Genomic DNA, 21,739 nt, shown 5'->3' on the forward strand with positions numbered 1-21,739 from the left:
AATTCACCTGTTTTCTCTTATAATTTGCTGTATTAAAACTCCTTTTTTTCAAAACTAGGTCTCCCCATCTCCCTCGGGCCAGAAGTACAGAAGTACTCACACACTGATCCCACTACTGCTTGGCACAGGAATTAGACCTGCTGTGTTTCCCACCTGGTCTGGTTCGTCCCTTCTTAGGCAATCCGATGGCCCCCACTCCCTGAAGCTCACTATATTGTTGTTGAACTTCATACAGATATTTAATTAACACTGCCCATCTGCAATTCTGAACTTCCTGGCATAAGAGATCCACCTTGCCAGAAGCTGGGATGTGTGCCACCACACCCAGATTAAACTACTTTTTGAAAGATGTATAATACTTGGGTTTTTTTTTCAAAGTGCTAATAGTCATACAAAATTAGAACGTTTCAATGAAACCAATAAAATATCACCTAAAACATGAAAGATTTGATATATCATAGCAGAACTTTTCACTAAATAACTATTTAACCACAGTCTAAAAGTAGAATCTTCTCCACTTCATAAATATTCTCTATTAATAAGTGATGACATTTGTCATCAGTTTGTAGTATGGAATTATATAAAGTCCTAATCACATGTAAGACAACCTGCTGTAATGGAAATAGAATTGGAATTGTAGGTTCTGGCTATAAACTAGCTGTATGACTTTGATGAAATCTCTTAAATCTATGCTTCCTCATCTTTAAAAATAAAGGATAGACTAGATTATTTCTCAGCTCCATGCTATCTTAAAAGTTAACATTTGGTGTAGTTTTCTTCATACAATTGTTGCTCAATTCATTACATCCTAAGCAAATGAATCTTAGTTCATTCAGTACGTGAACAAGAATTCCCTCTATAAGATCATCCAACATCTTTGAAAAGTGGTCCCCATGCTCAGCTTCAAGAGGAAAGCCACGTGGAACAGTGGAAGGACCAATGAACTTAATGTTGAGGGACCTGGAGTTAAATTCCAGGTCTGTACCTTACTCCCTGTACAATCTCTGCTTCCTGACCTTTAAAATAGCAGCATCATATTTAATTATCTCAAAGGTCCCTTCCAGCTTTAAATACATAATCTAATGACCCACAGCAATAGGGAATTCACTACGTTCTGAGGTTGTCTTCTCCATTTTTGGACAGTTTCATTTAGGCAGTTTTTCTTAAATTAAGGTAAATCTACCTGCTTGTGTCTTCCACCCAATTCTTTTACTTCTTCCCTTGGAGACCAAGCAGAACACATTGATTTCCTCTTTTCCATGACAGATCTTCAAATACTTGAAGATAGTTCTCATTTCTACCTCTTTGATACCATTCTTCTCAGGCAATGGCTCCTTCCCAGTTTCTCCTACCGATTCTCCTTTGGCATGGAATCCAGTCCTCCCTATCCTAATTACCTTCTTCCGTATGAATTTTTTCAGCCAATGTCTTGATCAAAATGGGATGCCTTATACTGAATGCAATGCTTTTAAATATGAACTATTGCCTTCCCCATTTTATCATTATAATTAAATTAAATTCTAAACTAAGATTTTGTCCATACCAATTAATTGGTATTTTATATTTGCCCAACCATTCTAAACCTCTTTATGGACCCTATTTCCAACACAAAACTTGATAGCTACCTCTACTTTTAGTCACCTATAAATCTAACTGGGATCCCATTTATGACTCAACAGAAGTCGCACCGGTAATGAATTTTAACCTAGCCAGATTTCTTCCCTCAAAAATCTACTGTTCTTTCTACTATACCATGCATAACACAAAACACTAGATATTTTCCTGCCCTTTCATGAGGTTGATGTTCAAGGTAGGATTGGAACTAGAGCTCAAAAATTCCTGGTGTCAGCTAATGGCATTCATTTCTGATACCTTTAGATATTAGTAAAAGACAGGAATATAAAAACCTTCCCATGGATACTAATCAGAGGAATATAGACATGCAGAGAGGAAGCATGGCATAGTGGCCAAAGGAAGGGCATCCTCATCAGGAAAAGTGATGTTCAAGTCCTGTTTTTGACACATCCTAGCTATGTTACCTTGGGTAAATCACTAAACCTCTCAGTGGTCCAGGAAGCCTTCTAACATTATAAATTGTGGAACACAGTTGATGATCTTCATTAGGAGAAAGATCCTCCTAAGCTGTAATTTTCGTATATGGATTTGCAATAAAATTACTAATTAAGGAAATAGCAAAGGAAGTCTCATTGGAGCTCAGAACGAAGCAGTGATAAAAATGGCTTCAGGATAATGATCTTTGTGTATGAGATGGATTTTGATATTTTCATTAGGTTCATCCAAGAAATCAAGAAAGAGACTTTCAAAATGTTCCCTTGTTCCCCTCAATCGCAGAGGCCCCAGGCACTTTTAAGAGAAGCTCAAAATGCCATTATATATTTTGTAATATTCTTCCTTTCAGGCACCAAGTCTTAGGTCTCTGCCCCAAAAATATTCTATTGGCTTTAACTGCCCCAGAGCAATATTTGGTCTTCCCATTTATGAAATGTAATAGCTATAATCCAACCATCCAGTCACACCATTCAAGAAGACGGGTTTCATTTGAAAAGAGCCTTTTCATCATTTAGTTACCCCTTAAACATGTACTGCTATTATGTGGAAATGAAGGAGATATTATAATCAGCCCATCTCCTTATGTATTTGATCACAGACTGGGTGTGTTTCTGCTGGGGATGTTTGCTTCCAAGTGGACCATATAATCGGGCTGCATCATTCTGGATAAACACTTCAAGTATCTAAAGTATAATCTCTCAAGGATGATGGCACATTACAGGGAAACTGTAATGGGTGTGAAGAATTCATAGGAGCCTGCCACGCACAATTTAACTAAACAATTTGCCAGTCGTGGCTTTTAAAGGGGCATTTTTAACACCTTCATAAAGCAACAACATAAAAGACTGAACAATCAAAGTTCTATTCCAAGTAGGCTTCTAGTACTCACAATAAAATCCCAGAAAGAAATAAACATGCCATGAGTTAATGTAATACAGAACTAGGGGAAAAGCCGGAGAGTCTTTTGGACTATTAGGCTACTAAATGTATCCTAGTATATCAGAACAGGGAGGGACCTTAGAGGTCATCTAGCCAAGGGATCTTAACCTTTTCTTGTTCTATGGACTCCATTGGCAGTCTGTTACAGCCTGTGGACCCTTTTCCCAGAATAATATTTTTAAATGAATAAAATAAAATGTGTAGAATTACAAAGCAAATCAATTACATTAAAATGTAGTTAGCAAAATATATTTTTTAAAGTTCCCAGACCACATGCAAAGAACCCTTGATCTGGTCCAAAATCCCTCATTTTACAAATGAGGAAACTGAGGTTCAATGACAATAAAGTGACTTGACCAAGGTCATTTGGCTTATAAATGACAGAGCTGTAACTCAGACTCAGGTCTCTTCTTCCCAGTCCTACATTCATCACATAGAGCAGTAATTTCCAATTGCATTTCACAGAGCCCTATGGTTCTTTCCATGAGGAAATGTTGATGCTAGGAATATATTCTCTTTTAAAATGCCATTTCTGAAACTGAATTATTAAGCATATATATATATATATACATATATATATATACATATATATATGTATATATATATATACATATATATGCTTAACAATATACATATTGACATATATATCAATTTCTCTCTATTTTTTTCTAAAATTTCCTGTGGTCTCCTATTTTAAAGAGAAGGGTTGGGAGGAAGAGGATTCTATACCTGAAGGCTCCCTAGACTTCTCCCATGAGCATTTATGGCTTTTGTCAATGTATTTCAAGCTCAGTATGACATGTGGCCAAATTAGTTTGAGAAAAGCTGACCTAGTGAATCACAGTTTCCTCAATGAGGTAAGAAAAACAAAACATTAGCTTGGTATTAATTTCATTATTTACGGAACTAAAAGGCAACCTGATGTAGTGATCTCAAAGTCAGAAAGACCTCTAGTATAGTATTGGCTATTTAATTATGGTCAATTTACTTAGTCTTTTCAGAGCCCCCAGTGCAACTTTCTATGAGTACGTTTCAGGTTAGGTGCCCATCTATGAAGAAATTATGGATCTGGACCCTTCCCCCACCATGTAAAATTATGACGCTTCTTGCCTCCACTCTTCTGTTTCCAGGGCCCCACACTAGCAAAGAACCCTAAGATTTGAACCATGTGATGTTTATTAGAGGTCAGGACTTTTAGGTAGGATTGGAGGGAAAGGAGAATAGGTGAATAAAACTCTTTGGTAATAAAACTGTGAAAGCTTACACAAACTTCTCCCTCCCCATAGATTTAAACTCTAGTACACAAATGGCTTCAAATCCCATAGGGCTTCCACAAATGGAGTGTAAAAAGAGTGGCTTAATTGAGTTGGAACTGCCATCTCTCATTCAAAGGCCTTGATTTGAATGTAGTGAAGTATAGCTTTTAAAAAATTAATTATTGTGCTTGAGTCCTTTTCTAAAGATTGAAATGTGTATGGTGGTTTTTTGTTTGTTTTTTGTTGTTTTTGGTGGACAGGGACTGCAACTCATTATCCCAAATGAAAGGCAAATGATATAATGGGGCCATTTCCTTAGATGTAATGGCACAAGTAATTTTGGAAACTAAGTTCTCATACATTCTTGGATGAATATAAGGTGAGATTTGAGTCAGAAAATTTGGAACAAAAAAACCAAAAGAAAAAATAAAAGTAATAAAACTATTAAGTTAATAAATAAAACTAAAAGCTAGTTTTGTGAAAAAGCCCAATAAAATAGATAAGCCATTTGTTAATTTGATTTTTAAAAAAAGAAATAAGAAAATCAAATTACTCCTATCAGAAATGAAAAAGGTGAATTCATCACAAATGAAGAGAAAATTAAAACAATTAATAGGAGCTATTTTGCCCAATTATATGCTAGTAAATCTGTCAATCTAAGAAAATGGGTAAATATTTACAAAAATATAACTTTCCCAGATTAACAGAAAAGAGAATAAATAACACCATCTCATAAGAAGAAACTGAACAAGACATCAATGAATTCCCTAAGAAAAAATCCCCAGGGTCAGACGGGTTCACAAGTTAAGTGTACCAAACAATTAAAGAACAATTAATGCCAATGCTGTATGAACTATTTGGAAAAATAGGTAAAGCAGAAATCCTTCTGCATTCCTTCTATGATACAAATATCGTGCAGATACCTAAATCAGAAAGAGGAAAAACAGAGAAAGAAAACTACAGACAAATTTCCATAATGAATATGGATACAAAAATTTTAAATTAAATACTAGCAAGAAAATTACAGCAATATATCAAAAAGATTATACACTATTATCAGGTGAGAATTATATCAGGCATGGAGGACTGGTTTGATATAAGGAAAAGCACTAGTATAATTGACCGTATCAATAACAAAACTAACAGAAATCATAGGATTATCTCAACATGCAGAAAATTTTTGACAAAATACAGCACCCATTCCTAATTAAAAAAAAAAGATTAGAGAGCATAGGAATAAATGGAACTTTTCTTAAAATGATGTATAGTATCTCTCTAAAACTATTAGCAAGTACCAACAGCAAGTATTATCTATCATGGGGAAAAGAAAGAAGCCTTCCCAAAATGATCAGGGATGAAGCAAGACTGCCCAATATCACAACCATTATTCATATTGTACTAGAATACTAGGTATAATAAAGAGAAAAAGTTGAAGGAATCGGAATAGGCAATGAGGACACAAAACCATCACTGTGTGCAGATGATATGACAGTTAAGGAATCCTAGAGGATCAGCTAAAAAACCAGTTGAAATAATTAATAAAATTAGCAAAATCACAAAATATAAAGTAAACCCATATAAATCATCATCATTCCTATATATTACCAAAAAAACTTAGCAGGAAGATATAGAGAGTGAAATACCATTTAAAATAACAGTAAACAACATAAAATACCACCACCAACACAAACGCAGGAGGTATATGAGCACAATTACAAAATACTTTTTACACAAAGTCAGATCTAAACAATTGGAAAAATATTAGTTGCTCATGGATAGGCCAAGTCAATAAATAAAAATGATAATTCTACCTAAATTAACTTATTTATTCACTGCCATAATAACCAAACTACCAAAAATTATTTTATAAAGCTAGAAAAAATAAAATTAATCTAGAAGAACAAAAGGTCAGGACTACCAAGGTAATTCAGTGGGGAAAAAATGTGAAGGAAAGCAGCCTAGCAATGCCAGATTTCAAACTATATTATGAAGTGGTAATCATCAAAACAATCTGTCACTGGCTAAGAAAGAGAGTGGTGGATCAGGGGAGTAGATTAAGTACAGAATGTACAGTAATAAACAATCATAGTGATCTAGTGTTTAAAATTATGATAGTGATAAATCCAAAAATCCAAGCTTTAGGGACAAGAAGTCATTATTTGACAAAAACTGCTGGAAAAGCTGGAAAACATTTTGGCAGAAACTAGGTATAGATCAACATCTCACACTGTATACCAAAATAAGATTAAAATGGATGAATTATTTAAGCATAAAAGTATCATAAGTAAATTAGGAAAGCATGTAAAAATTTGCCAGTCAGATCTATGGATAAGGAAGGAGTTCTGTGGTAGGATTCAGCCAGTTCACACCCATTAGAAAGAACCAGTACCTAATTTTAGGTTGGATTCACCCAACCAGTTGTTAGCAGGGGCAGGGCCTGCACCTGCCAGGTCATCAGTGGTGATGGTGGGGGCACGGAGTGCCTTGGCTTAGTTCTGGTTCCTTGGAAAACTGGTTCTTAATTCATTTGAATCCCACCACTGAGGGAGTTTAAAAAGAAGATAGCACCATAGGAAGTAAAATGATAATTTTGATTACATGAAATTAAAATGGTTTTGTACAAAGAAAATGAATCCAGCCAAAATCAAAGAGAAAGCAAGAAACTAAGAAGAAAAATTATAGCAAATTTCTCTGATAAAGGCCTAATTTCTCAAATATATAGAGAACTGAGTGAAATCGATAAAAATAAGATCAACTGATAAGTGGTCAAAGGACATAAACAGACTTTTCAGAAGAAGAAATCAAAGCTATTGATAGTAACATGAAAAATTGCTCTAAATCACTACTGATTAGAGAAATGCACATTAAAACAACTCTGAGATAATAAATGCTTGAGGGAATGTGGAAAATTGGGACATGTATGTGCTATTGGTGGAGTTGTTGTAAACTTGTCTAATCATTCTGGAGAGCAATTTGGAACTACACTATACATACCCTTTGACCTAGCAACGTCACTCCTAGGTCTATGTCCCAAAGAGATCAAAGAAAAGGGAAAAGGACCTATATGTACAAAAATATTTATAGCAACTCTTTTTGTTGTGGCAAAGAATTGGAAATTGGAGGAGATGCCCATTTATTAGGGAACTACTGAACAAGTTGTGGTACATGATTGTTATGGAATATTATTGTGTCTATAAGAAATGATCAGGATGGTTTCAGAAAAACCTTTGAAGTTTTATATGAATTGATACAAAGTGAAGTGAGCAGTACCAGGAGATAATTATACACAGTAAAAGCAGTATTATAAGGTTGAGCAACTGTCAAAGACTTAGCTACTCTGATCAAAAGAGTGATCCAAAACAATTACAAGAAAGCCATCATAAAAAATGCTATCCACCTCCAAAAAGAGAAATGATGAACTCAAAGTGAAGATTGAAGCAACTTTCTCCACTTGGTTTTTCATATTGTGTGTGTGTGTGTGTGTGTGTGTGTCTTTTCTTTTACAACACAGCTAACATGGAAATGTTCTTTGCATGATTGCCCATGTGTAATCAATATCATATTGCTGTCTTTTCAAAGGGTGGGACAGGGGTGGATGAGAGGGAGAAAATTTGGAACTCAAATTTTTTTAAATATGAATGTTAAAATTTTTATTGTATTTCAGAAATTTTTGATGAAATAAATAAAAACATATTTTTAAAAATAAAGCCTAAATCTCACACCAACCCAACTTCCCATATATTTATTATTCTTTTTATGAACAATATTTTCCAACTAAATTTGAAATCTATAGATATTTCCTCTGGCTATTTATTGAATCTGGACCCTGTCCCTATAATGTATTGCATCCTCATCTTCACCTCTCAGAATCATTTTGTTTTCTCCATATTCCAACTTCTAGTACCAACTTCTTGGTGAAGACTTTTTTAATTTCCCCAGTTGGTAACCATCCTCAAAGTCCCTTGGGTTTACTTCTCTGTGTACCTGTTATATTCTGCCCCTATTCCAGAATAAAAATAGTGCTACTAGACTTACAAGGTAAATAATAGGTGGGTGTCCAGACAGAATATGCTCTTTGAATGGTCTGGATTTCCATCACGTACTGTCACTTGAGAGTCAACAGGCAAGCATAATCTCCAAACAGCCTTCCCCAAATAGGCGCTTACTGTTACTTTTCTTGCTGCATATTTATATCACCATAATCTGTGTGCCAAAAAAAGAGTAATGGAGTATGTTTCTTCCAAAGACCATAACCCTGAAATTTCTAGCCTGGCCTCTATCATTTTTATGATGCTATCACTCCCTCACTATACTTACTACAACACGACTGAGGTAGTTAATTGGATATAGATCTCAGCAGGCAGAGGGACTCCCCAGAAATAGTTGCATGGACCCCTTTGGAAAGAAGTTCAGGGTGTTGAGGAGATAGTGTGGTCTTTTTAGCCCATAAAGATACAGAATGTGGTTTAAACTAGACCAGATAGGACTGTGCTGGTGCCAGAGTTGGAACAAGCCTGTGAAAGGAGTAGATGCAAGTGCAGCAGTAGTCAAAGTAAAAGCTGAAGCAGAAATGGAGGGTGCTAGACATGGAGACTACCCAAAAGCATTGAGCATCTAGAGCCTTCCCTTGATCCATGCTCACCTGGCGGAAAGAGTTTACCTAGGAACTGATGGCCTGTTTACCCTGAGAGGCTGTTGAAATCTGGTGAATTTCTTTACTTTTTTCTCTCTGCTTGATGCTGCTTGTGAGGCTTTGTTACTCCTAAGTGTTTTATGTTCTATTAAATTGCTTTCTTGCTTGTTTGGATAGTATTTTAAAATGTGCTTGCTCTAGTTAAAATTAAGATCCTATCTTAATTATGTTCTGGGTGTATATCTTGGCATATAGGGAGTGTCAATAGGGTTGGGGAGTAGAAGGAAGAGAGACTAATGATTATTTTGATACCCAGAATATAGCAGGTTGGAGATCTTCAATTATGCTGTAGTGACCAGAAGTCAGTCTGATCTGGAGATTCTAAGCTTTGGTGATTTTTGAGAAATTAATAATCTTTATTTTACACATCCTAAATTTTCAGAGAAAAGCAACAATCTTAAAATGTGGTGTCTAGAACCGAACAAAATATTTTACATGGAATGGACTAATCCTCTAAGTTCCAAACAGAAGAAAGGCTAATCTGAGGATTTTGGTGGCCATTTATTTATTTTTAAAAAATGACATCAGGAATGTGATGTCATGACTTGCAAGTGAATTGGATTTAAATGAGCGAGGTCTGGGCAAAGGTACCAGCCTCACTTTCTACTCCAGAGCCATCTGGGTCCAATGGTGAGATATAGATCAGGATGACTGGAGATGGCCCCTGCACATTTTAGGAAGCACATAAATAAACTCCCAGAGCAAGTATGGAGAAGAGAGACTAGGTTACTAAAAATGTAGGAGATCATGCCGAAGAAAAATCAGCTGGAGGAACTGGAAAAGTTTAAGTTGAAGAAGAGAAGATTCAGGAGGGCTAGGTATAAGAGTTTTCAAGTTTTTAAGGGGCTATGTGGAAGAGGGGTTAGAACTGGAGTTGTTTATCTTAAGGGATACAACTAGGACCAAAGGTAAAAGATATGGATAGAATTCTGTTCGATAAAAAAAAAAAACATTCTAAGATTTACAACTGTACGAAAATGGAAAGGGTTGTCTCAGGAGCTGGTGAGTTCCCACTCCTGGGAGGTCATCATATAAAGTACGAATGACAACTTGTTGAGTATGTCTTAATGAGGATCATATTGGAAGGGGGGGCAGGGTGGGGTGGAAATCTCCAATTAATGGTCTTATATAATATTTTATAATGAATGGTCTTAATCCTGCTTTTCCATCCATACCTCTCCAAGTGAAACCTCATATTGAAAGCCATTGTCTCTTCAGAAATCCTTCAGAATACATTGAGTGGGTATATTCTAGCAGTCCCTAGACTGCTTTGAGAAACGTAACAATGTCAACTTATAGGCATTAAAATACCTAAAAAAGAGGTGGGGGGATAGTCAACTGCACAACTTTTTCATTTTAAAAAGAGATACTTTTTATAAGCCATAGCAGGGTAGCTGAGGAAAAGAATTACCTTCCTGATTTCAGGTGGTATCTGCCTTTGAGGTGAAAAAATGGATGAAGGTAAGATACACTTGCCCTACTGTATAAACTAATATGGGAGTCTTGTCTTTAAAGTATATTTCTTCACAAGCTGTTTTTGCCAAGTTGAAATAGGCTCTTATAATTCCATTTAAATTACAGTTGCTTCATCAAATTGACCACTACATGAAAAACAGTAAAAAGTCAAAATGTTTTTGTCAAGTACATTTCCCAGAAAACCATAATACAGATCACATGAAATGATGACCTATGCCACCCAAGATAGACTGTCTAGGGTGAAGTTGACCAGGAAAATAATAATAATGGCTCTTATTTATATTGCACTATAAAGTTAATAGGATTATAATGCAACCATACAGATTAATAAATAATAAACCCATAGAAATGTGTTTGGTCCTCACAACAGTCATGTCAAGTTGTTATGAGGGGGAAAGTAAAGTTGAGAGAGCGGCTCATCAAAGATCACACAGTAAATAAGCGGTATGGTTAGATTACAAGATCATGTTACATACAATCACAGATTTAATGGTATAAAGAATCTTAAGGATTATCTAATACAGGAGTTTTTATCTGAAGTCCATGAAATTGATTTTTAAAATATTTTGATAAATATATTCCAATATAATTGATTTCCTTTGAAATCCTATGTATTTTGTTTTATGCATTTGACAACATTATTATAACATTTCTGCAAGTTGCCAAAAAATGCCCATGAAAAGAAAGTTAAGAATCTCTGGCTTATGGGGGCAGCTAGGTGGTGCAGTGAGTAGAGCACTGGCCCTACAGTCAAGAGGATCTGAGTTCAAATATGGCCTCAGACACTTGACACAAGTACTAGCTGTGTGACCTTGGGCAAGTCACTTAACCCCAACTGCCCTGCTCAAAAAAAAAAAAAAAGAAAGAATCTCTGACTTATTACTTTCATTTTAAAGATGCAGAATCTGAAACCCAAAGAGTTTGAAGTGGCTTGTTTAAAGTCACACAAGTGATAAATGGCTAAGTCAGGATTTAAAGCCAAATCTTCTAACTCCAAATCCAGCCCTTTCTTTACCACGATGCATGCTTCTACCTCAGGACCTAAACCAAGATCAAGTGTTCTATCTATGATAACACACAGGTTAGTTTCCCTTATGTAAACCTATAATCTTGTAGGTTTATTAGGAAAAGAAATGACACATCTTTAATACTCAAAAAGTGGCAAAAAGCAAGAAGTGTGAAATCATTAGTGTCTCTTTCAACTGCCACCCATTTTAAATATGGATGATGAAGGCCCACCCTGGACAGAAATGATCTATAAAAAATTCTGTCATGTTACAAAAGTAATTTGAGTTAAGAAAATATTTCTTAAATTGAACACCAAGAATTTAACATGAATTACCGTACGTGAACTATAAATAAATGGCAAACTATTTTTGAGACATAGCTGGTGGTGTTCCAGGTAGACCCTCATCCCATGTAGCAAACATTACCACTGGTCCTCCCCTTTCTCTCATGGGAAGTAAGTACCAAGTAGGTGGGCTGATATATCTGGCATGTCTTCTATGGACACCTATGAAAACTGATTATTTATTAAATGCACTATTCATGAAAAGAATTCCAAACAGCTGATTAAAAGGAGTCCATATCATGCAATGGAAAGGCCATGAGAACAGGGGTAAGAAAAAATAGGTTGAAGTCTTAGTTTTTTTCAAGTCATCTACTCTCTCTGAGCCTGTTTACTTATTTGTTAAAAATAAAATAGGTGGGAGACAATTCTGAGAAGATAGCAGAGTAGGTCAGAAAACTTTCAGCTCTTAAAATTTCCTCCACAAAAAAAGACAAAACATCACCTCAGAGAAGAGGAAATAAATATGAGGTAAAGCAGCTGTGCTCCTAAAACAATTTGAGAAGACCCCAGGGAAGACCCAACCTCCAGGGATAGAGGTTCGGCCTGAGTGAAGTTCAAGCACCTCCAAGCTGACTCTGCAGAATCAACAAACAAGTCCTTGGGGCAGCTGGGTTGAGAGGTAGCCTCAGCCTTAGAAACTATCATCTAGCAGACAGTGTTGAGGTCTGACTGCTGAGGAGGAAAAGATTAAAAGATCTTCTACTGTCAAGAGATGTCAAGCAAAGCTGTGCTGACCAGACAGGTCCTAGGCTGGGCTGTTGCTGCAGGGGAGAAGGAGCTAGTACACCCATGGTGAGTGCAGTAGTGAGGGGCAGGGACTCTGTGGGCTGTGGGCACTTGCAGGAGAGCAGAGTCTTTGGTTTCAGATCCAGGGCAGAGAGGACAGCTGTAGTTTGTAGCCAAAAGAGGGACTGCAGGAAGCAATCTCATTTGTGAGGCAGTGGGGCTAATTTTTAGGAATGGAGATAGGAGCTCAAGGTTGGGCCCCAAGATAGACCTCAGAAAATAATAGTAAGAAGGACCTGAGACTTGGGGTATCAGTCCGCATAACCTAAGACTACAACTTGATCATATTAATAGCTGCTAAAAACAAAATATAATTAAATAAATAAAGAGAGATGAGTAAGCAAAGGACAAAGAACCAAACCGTAGATAGTTACTATGGGGATAGAGAAGATCTGGGTTCATATTCAGAGGAAGATAATGGAGCTAAAAAAAAGCTCCTCTTTTTTTAATGAGAAACATCAAACGGTCTCAAGCACAAAAAGAGTTCTTGGAAGAACTTAAAAATTAAATAAGAGAAATCAAGGAAAAATTAGGGGAAAAAATGAGAGCAATTCAAGAAAATTATGAAAAGAAAGTCAACCAAGTTGAAGTCAAGAATCAAAAACTTAAGAAAATAATTCCTTGAAAACTAGAATTGCACAAGGGGAAGCTAATGACATTCTAAGACACCAAGAAATCATAAAACAAAATCAAAAAAATGAAAAAAATAGAAGAGAAAGTGAAAATTGTCATCAGAAAAACAACTGATCTGCAGAACAGATTAAGGAGAAATAATATAAAAATAGTCAGACTACCTGAAAATTACTATTAAAAAAATCTTGATGCCATATTACAAGTAATTATCAAAGAAAATTGCCCTGAAGTTCTAGAACTAGAAAGCAAAGTAGAAATAGAAAAAATCCATTGATCCCCACCTGAAAGAGATCCCAGGATGAAAACTTACAGGAATATCATAGCCAAGTTTCAAAGCTCCCAGGTTAAGGAGAAAATATTTGAAACAATAAGAAAAAAAAATTAAATATCATGGAGCTACAATAAAGATTACACAAGACCTAACAGCTACTATGTCAAAGGACCATAGGTCTTGGAATACTATATTCTGTACAGCAAAAGAGCTGGGGTTACAATTAAGGGTAACTTTCCAAGAAAAGTTAAGTATAATCCTGAGTGGAAAAAAATGGACACTTAACAAACTCAAAGACTTTTAGGTTTTTGTGACAAAACCCCGAGAACTTCAAGGAAAAAATGATTTATAACTTCCAGGAGAAATAAAAGGTAAGGTAAGCATTAAAGACCAAGGAACTCAATAAGGTCAAATTGTTAACTTTGTATATGTGAAAATAATAGCAGTACTTTAATGATTTTCATCATTATTTGGGTAATTTCAAAGGAAAGCATGGGCTGAACTGAGTATGATGGGATGATTCTTAAAAAAAAATAAAGCTATATAGGAAGAAATAAAAAGGAGTAATTATCTCATACAAATGAGGCAAAAATGATACATAAGAAACTAGTAGTGGGGAGAGAAGGTAGTACTGGAACTTTACTCTTATCAGGAATAGGTTAAAGAGGGAACAAGATATATGTCTACAAGAGTATAAAGTCTTCTAAATTCAGAAAGAAATAAGGGGTCAAAGGATTAGGGTGGGGTAGAGAAGAAGGGAAGGGTTCTTAGGGTGGTGAGTAGGTTAAGGAATAGGAGGACAAGGTAGTGGGTAGAAGTAAAGCAGAGGAGTTAGGAGGGATAGAGTAAATAGGGTGAGTAGGATAGTGAGGAAAAATAGGAAGGAGGAAAATATACAACAAGTAATCATAGCTTAGAGAATGTGAGTGGGATAAACTTACCCATAAAATGGAAATGGATAGCAAATTACAAATTTGAATTCAACAATATGTTGCATTCAGGAAACATTATAAAAATGACAGATACACACAAAGACAAAATAAAGGACAGGAGTAGTATTTAGCAAAAAAAAAAAGCAGGGACAGTAATCATGATCTCAGACAAAGTTAAAGCTAAAATAGACTTAATCAAAAGTGAAAAATAGAGAAACTACACTGTGTCAGCAATATTATTTAATGTAGCTTTAGACCATTTAAAATATCTAGACAGTATTACAGCTGAATGTATACACAGTATACCTCTGAGTGTCTAGCTGTCAAAACAGACACAGGATCTATATGAACATAAACACAAAACACTTTTTATACAAATAGACTCAGAGTTAAATAATTGAGGTAATATTTACTGTTCATGGTTAGTAAAGCCAATATAATAAAAATGACAATTTTACCTAAGTATTCTTTTTATTCAATGTCATCTCAATTAAATTATTAAAATTATTTTATGGAATTAGAAAAATAACAAAGTTCATTTGGAAAAATAAAACGGTCAGGAACTCCAAAGCAACCAGGGAATAAAGATGTAAAGGAAGTAGATTTAGCTGTATCAGACCTTAAACTATATTATAAGGTGAGAACATTATTGCAGTGTAAAAAGGATAACAGAGCCATGCAAGGAAAATCTTTTATAGTGGAGGGAAAGGCAGAGTAAGGGGTGGGCAATACTTGAACCTCATTCTCATCAGACTTGTTTCAAAGAGGTATATATATATATATATATATATATACACATAATCAGTTGGGAATAGAAATATATCTTACCCAGTAGGGAAGTAGGAGAGGAAGGAAACAAAAGAAAAAAGAGTGATAAAAGGGAGAGTGGATTACAGGAGGCAATGATCAGAAGGAGAATAGACTTTTGCAGAGGGACCAGGTAAAAAGAGAGAGAGAAGGATAAATAGAAGAAAATAAGGTAAAGGGAAATACATCATTAGGAATCATACATCTGAATGTGAATGGGATGAATTCACCCATAAAACAGAAGCAGGTAGCGGAATGAATTAGAAACTAGGATCCAAAAATATTTTGTGTATAAGACACACAGTTGAAACAGAAAGACATACACAAAGTCAAAATAAGGGACTAGAGCAGAATCTATTTTTTCTAGTTGAGGTCAGAAAAAAAAAAGCAGGGGTAGCTGTCATGATCATGGATTAGCAAAAGCAAAATTAGACCTACTTAAAAAAGATAATCAGGGAAACTACATCTTGCTAAAAGGTACCATAGATAATGAAATAATATTAAAAAAAATAACAGCAGTTTCTCTGACAAAAACTTTATTTCTCAAATATATAGGAAACTGAGCCAAATTTATAAAAATAAGAACGATTCCCCAATTGATAAATGGTCAAAGATATGAACAGGTAGCTTTCACTAGAAAAAATCAGTTATCTATAGTCATATAAAAACACTCTAAATCAATATTGATTAGAGAAATGCAGGTTAAAACAACTCTGAGATACCACCTCACACCTAAAAGATTGGCTGACATGATAAAAAAGGAAAATGAGAAATGCTGGACAGGAAGTAGAAAAATAGAGACACCCATGCACTGTTGGAATAGTTGTGAACCAATCCAACCATTCTGAAGAACACCAAAAAGCTATAAAACTGTGCATACTCTTTGAATGAGCAATACCACTACTAAGCCTATATTTCAAAGAGATCAGAGGAAAAGGAAAAGGACCTTTATGTATAAAAATATTTATAGCACCTTTTTGTGGTGGCAAAAAAATTGGAAATCAAGGGCATATTTATCTATTAGAGGGTATATGAACAAGATGTGGTATATGATTATGATAGAATATACAGTGCCTATAAGAAATGATGAGTAGGATGATTTCAGAAAAAAACTCGGGAAGACCTATTTGAATTGACACAATGTGAAGTGAGCAAAACCAGGAGATCATTGTATACAGAATCAGCAATATTGTGAGAATGATCAACTGTGAAAGACTTAGTTATACAATGATCTAAAACAATTCCTAAGAATTCATGATGAAAGATACTATCAAGAGAGATAGCTACTCTGAGTACATATTGAAATAAATTTTTTCACTTCATTTTTCCTGCTGTTTTGTGACATAGTTAATATGAAGATATGTTTTGCATGATTCCGTATATATAATTGATATCATATTGCTTGACTTCTCAATGGTAGAGGAAATACTGGAGGGAGAAGAAGAATTTGGACCTCAAAATTTTTTAAATAAATGTTAAAATAAATGAATAATACATTTTTAAAAATAAAAGAAAATATGAAAAAGTCAACATAACTAAAACAGAGTAAATTATGTTAGATGAAAGCAGAAGAAATTATTGGAAAGATACTATGACATGTAATAAGGCTTTTTGCATTTTTAACTTTAGAGAATCTTATACACACAGGCCCTATCCTTCAGAAACTATAAAATATATTTATAAAATTTATAATGCAAGCAATATATACACATATATATGCTTACATGGGTGAATATATTTTATATATGTGTGTATATATAAAATTGTAACTGATCTCAACTAGTATGTTCATGTTCCATTTTCTTATAGCTCAAGCGCAACCCTCCTTTATTGGTTAATTGTAAAAAAAATGATTATTTCAACAATTTATATTTAATTATTTTAAAGGTACAAAGATGTTTTAGTTCATAAGTAGTTTTTATCAGAAGAGAAAAGCAAATACTCAGCATCTCAATCAGGACACTATCCATGGGAACTCTCTGTGAGGCCATCTTTGTTTAACAATATCTTTAAGACATGGCTCAAGTATCACCTTCTAGATAAAGTACCTCTTGATAGCCCCAATTGCTAGTGCTCTCCCTCCTTATTATTTGCTTATTTTGTATTTATTTCATATGTAGTTGTATATGTTCATGTTGACTCTAGTAGCAGTAGTTGTCATTGTCGTCGTCATCATAGTAGTAGTGGTAGTCATAGTCATAGTCGTAACTGTAGTCATAGTCATAGTTGCAGTCATAGTTATAGTCATAGTAGTAGTGGTATGGGCCAAGAACTATGCTAAGCACTTTACAAATATTATTTCATTTGAATGTCACAACAACCCTGGGAAATAGGTGCTATTTTTATCACAAATTTGCAGTTCAAGAAACCAAGGCAAACAGAGGTTAAGTACCCAAGGTAACACAGTAAGTGTTTGATGCCGAACAAGAGAACATAAGCTCCTTGAGAGTAGGGATTATTTAACTTTTTGTCTTTGTACCATGAGCCAAAGTGCAGTGCTTAGCATATAGTAAGCATCTAATAAGTAGTTATTAATTGAACGAAGGATTGGACAGTCATTCAGGCAAAAGACTATTGTCTTTGTCCTACATAAAATAGGTTATGCCTAATAATGAGCAAAAATTCCAGTTACTCAATTAATATAGTCAGTATCAACATCTCATTTGGAAGGTTTTAATCTAGGACTGGCCCAAGGAAGAACTGTACCATCAGCAAAATTTGTTTTGTGGATCTTAACTTCTCTATCCTTTCCTTTATTTCCCCCATGGTAATTTCTACTATTCCTCTTACCTCCAAATATAGCAGCTGAGATTGTACCTCATTGCCAGTATCTCCCAATGGCTACATTAAGGCAGCGGTCTCCAAAATGGAGGCAGGACTCCCAAGGAAAGGTGACCTAACCCCAAGGAGGTATATGATCAACTAATTAGAGGTTGGGAAGATGTGTGGGAAACTCGTTTAAAACAAAAGTTCAGTATTAGTGTATAAAATGCCCATGCCAATCAGGTCTCCTCTTTGCTTTTAGATGTATGGCTCTGACATTGCCACCATACTGTTCTTAGTATGAATGTTATATAGTGCTATCGAAGTTCATTAGGAGTGCCCTAAAGAGTCTCTGTAATATAGCCCATTGGATCCATACCATAAAACTGTACTAGAGTGAGACTGTGAATAAACTTGGAATAAGCCTTCTGAAAAGATAAATATAAATTAGAACCTTGATGGTCCTATAGTCATCTGTGTCATTCCAGATTCTGTGCTTAATATCAGGTACCATTAATGTGGATGTCCAGTGTAACAATGAGAATACCATTCAAACCATATGCTACAAATTTAGACGCATTCTCAAACATGAAAGGTTTAATTTTGTACACATTACAGCAGCTATATCATGAGAAGAATAAAACTGAGAATCATTCTACTATTTCTCAATAAAGTTTGCTCCAGCTTTGTAACAGCCATGTTGCAAAAAGTCATTCAATTTACTCAAATTCAACTGACTTAATTTTCATCCTTGAAAGGTTGATCAATGTGGGTACTCTCTGCCAGTTCAGATCACAATTATCTCCATGCCATAGGGGGCAATTTTGTGATTTACCCTTCCTGCTCTGCTCAAAAAATTATCACCTGGTGGTCAGCTTTCATTTTGAGGACCCTCTCTGAACTTAACTTAGTTCATTCTCAGATGACTGACCAAAAATAGATTATGAAGCCTATACCAGAGTACCATTCAATAAGATGTGATGCTATCCAACAATGCAATATAAAGATAACAACAAATATTTCTAAAGAAACTACTGTATGATAATACTATACTAGACATAAAAGAACACAAAGTTTATCTAAGATATGGTCCCTGCCTTTGAGGAGGTTATAATGTGTTAGGAGGATAACATACAAATATCAATGGCTTTTGTTTTCCTTTTGGTGTGGTCTTCTCTGATTCTCTGACTAGAAAGGGTGGACAGTAGATATAGGACAGCTGAACAGAGCCTCTATTTAAGGAGGGAACCCAGGATGGCTTTCTCATCATTTCCCATCCAGTTGTTCTCTTGGACTTCTTCACGGTCTCCAGAAGATCATCATCCTGCAAGACCACATCAACTCTGAAACTCATACCTCTTTAGTACTCCCTGCCCCTGAATCTCCTCCTTCCTTCTCGCTAATTGGAGAGCATAAAGGACAGACATCAGAGAGATTTTTCCATTTAAGGAGGGCACTCAGAAAAGCCAGCTCATCCTTCCCTACCTAACTATATGCCAAGTATTCTCCATCTCGACTCCTTTTCTTTGTATGCCCAGTGCTTATTGTTGTGCACACAGTAGGTACTTAGTAAATGTTTATTGACTGATTTACCTATGATATCATCTGGACACTATCTGTCAATATAGATCAATACATGCTCTTCAATTTATAGTCTTAGAAAACTGAAAGGGTATTTGAGAGGATAAATGACTTACCAGAATCACACAGCTAGTATTCATCAGAGGTGAGACTAGAATCTAGGACATTCTTTCTCAGAGGCTGGCCTTTTTGTCCACCATACAATGCTACCTCTTGGCTAACCATAAAATGCAGTACAACATGATAAGTGTGTTTGAAGAGACCTGAAGAAAAGATCTCATAGAGGGAGAAGGTCCTTCTGATTTGAGGAGGGTCAAAGAAAGCTCTCTGGAAGTACTGATATTTCAGATAGGCTTTATAGAAGGATCAAGAGTTGTGCAATTAAAGAAAGGAAAAAAAAAGCATGTAGTGAAAAATGTTTGAGAGGTCCTGCCTTGTGCTTCAAGCCTGCCTTTGTAGCATGATGAGGCATCAGAAGAGGCCTTTAGTCAAGTGTTTCCTCTTATTGAATAAGATATATTTGTATTGCATAATGACTGTTAGACTCTGGGGGTGCCCAGGTTGAAAGATGGAATCACTGTGTGCCAGAGATTGTGCTGGCATGGCAATGCCCATGATTTCACTAGAAAACAGAGGCAGAGCATGGAGTAGTGGAGAGAGGTGCTCTCAGAACCAGGAAGACCTAATTTCATGTCCTGTCTCTGACACATACTGGGTGTGTGACCTTGAGCAAGTCATTAAACCTCTTATTGCTCTAGGCCAAAGGTATTATACACTCAACACTCTAGAGAGCTATAGGACTGGATTAAAATATAATGAGGAAATATTAAACAAAAGAAATAAAAACACACTGGAACATAGAAAACATTACATTTTAAAACTATATCAGCATGCAGGCTGCAGGGATCCTTATGTATGGAATAGTGTCTCTGTTTCTATTTGAGCTTGGCATAACTGCTCTGGATAACTTTTTGGAATATAAGGTCATTGGTAAAACATTACAAAGAAAGATTTTGGAAAATTATTAGAAGAATTTTGGAAAAGTGTTGAGTAGTGTCGCTGTACCAAACAAAACAAAAATCAGTGTCATTGAAAGTGAGCGTGCAGAAAACTTGGCATGAGACCCAACCAAGCCATATTATCTCAAGGATGAACCTGGAAAGGGGCCCATAAATGAATGCAAAAAGGAATATTTTTGCCAGCATTTCTATAGTGACCTACTCTCCTCATTGTTGCCAGTGGAACCCCTGAAGCTGTACCTCTAACACCTCAGTAAGAGGTGTTAGAATAAAAGATCGGATCTTGTTGTGGTTTTTTGTTGTTGTTGTTGTTCAGTTGTTTCAGTTTTGTCCAACTCTTCTTGACCTCATTTGGAGTTTTCTTGACAAAGATACTGGAGTGCTTTGTCATTTCCTTCTCTAGTTCATTCTACAGATGAGGAAACTGAGGCAAGCCGTGTTAGGTCATTTGTCTAAGGTCACACAGATAAAAATTATCTGAGGTCAGATTTGAATTCACATCTTCTTCACTCCAGACCTGGAGCCCTTGTTATACTTATTATTTGTTAAATAACAAATATATACACAAATATATACATGTGTGTGAGGATATGTATGGATATTAATATGTGTACATGTAATGGTAAGTAAAGTGGGACTTTTATTGTCTTTTGTTTTGGAGTGCTTCTCAACACTAAGGCAATCAAGTGCCTCTGAGTCTTGCCTTTGTTTCAATCAAGAGTCTTTAATTGAATTGGGAGCCTTTGATGACCTGCTTAAGTCATGGGAAGGCTTAGGTCACATGGGTTTGTGACTGTGATGCCCTCCGACCCTGAAGAAGTATATACATATATATATATATATATGTATATATATATATATATATATATACATATATATATATATGTATGTATGTATGTATACTCTGAGGTTAGCATTTTGTTTGGGGCTCACTCATTGGAAGAGGGTCATGTGATTTGACCAGATGAGACTCTGGGTAGCCATTGGAGCCCCCTGGATTTGAAAAGCCCAGAGGTTGGTGCTTTTCTCTCTGGTAACTATGTATGTAATGTCTTAGACAGACAGCTAGAGGCCTGTCTGCTGATTTGTGTTATTTTGCTCTGTTTATATAATTTCTGCTTATAATTTCTGTTTGTGTTTTCTCTGAAGTTCAGGGTGCTGA

The 21,739-nt window shown here is 35.5% G+C and overlaps 1 protein-coding gene across 1 annotated transcript in view; it reads right to left on the minus strand.

The window, feature by feature from the left end:
- The window catches only part of LOC118848112 (vertebrate ancient opsin-like), a 289,132-nt gene that overhangs the window by 95,926 nt on the left and 171,467 nt on the right, over positions 1–21,739 (minus strand). The gene's annotated exons all lie outside the window — the stretch shown is intronic.

The sequence above is a fragment of the Trichosurus vulpecula genome, chromosome 4, assembly GCF_011100635.1.
Source record: "Trichosurus vulpecula isolate mTriVul1 chromosome 4, mTriVul1.pri, whole genome shotgun sequence".
In the NCBI taxonomy this organism is placed as follows: domain Eukaryota; kingdom Metazoa; phylum Chordata; class Mammalia; order Diprotodontia; family Phalangeridae; genus Trichosurus; species Trichosurus vulpecula.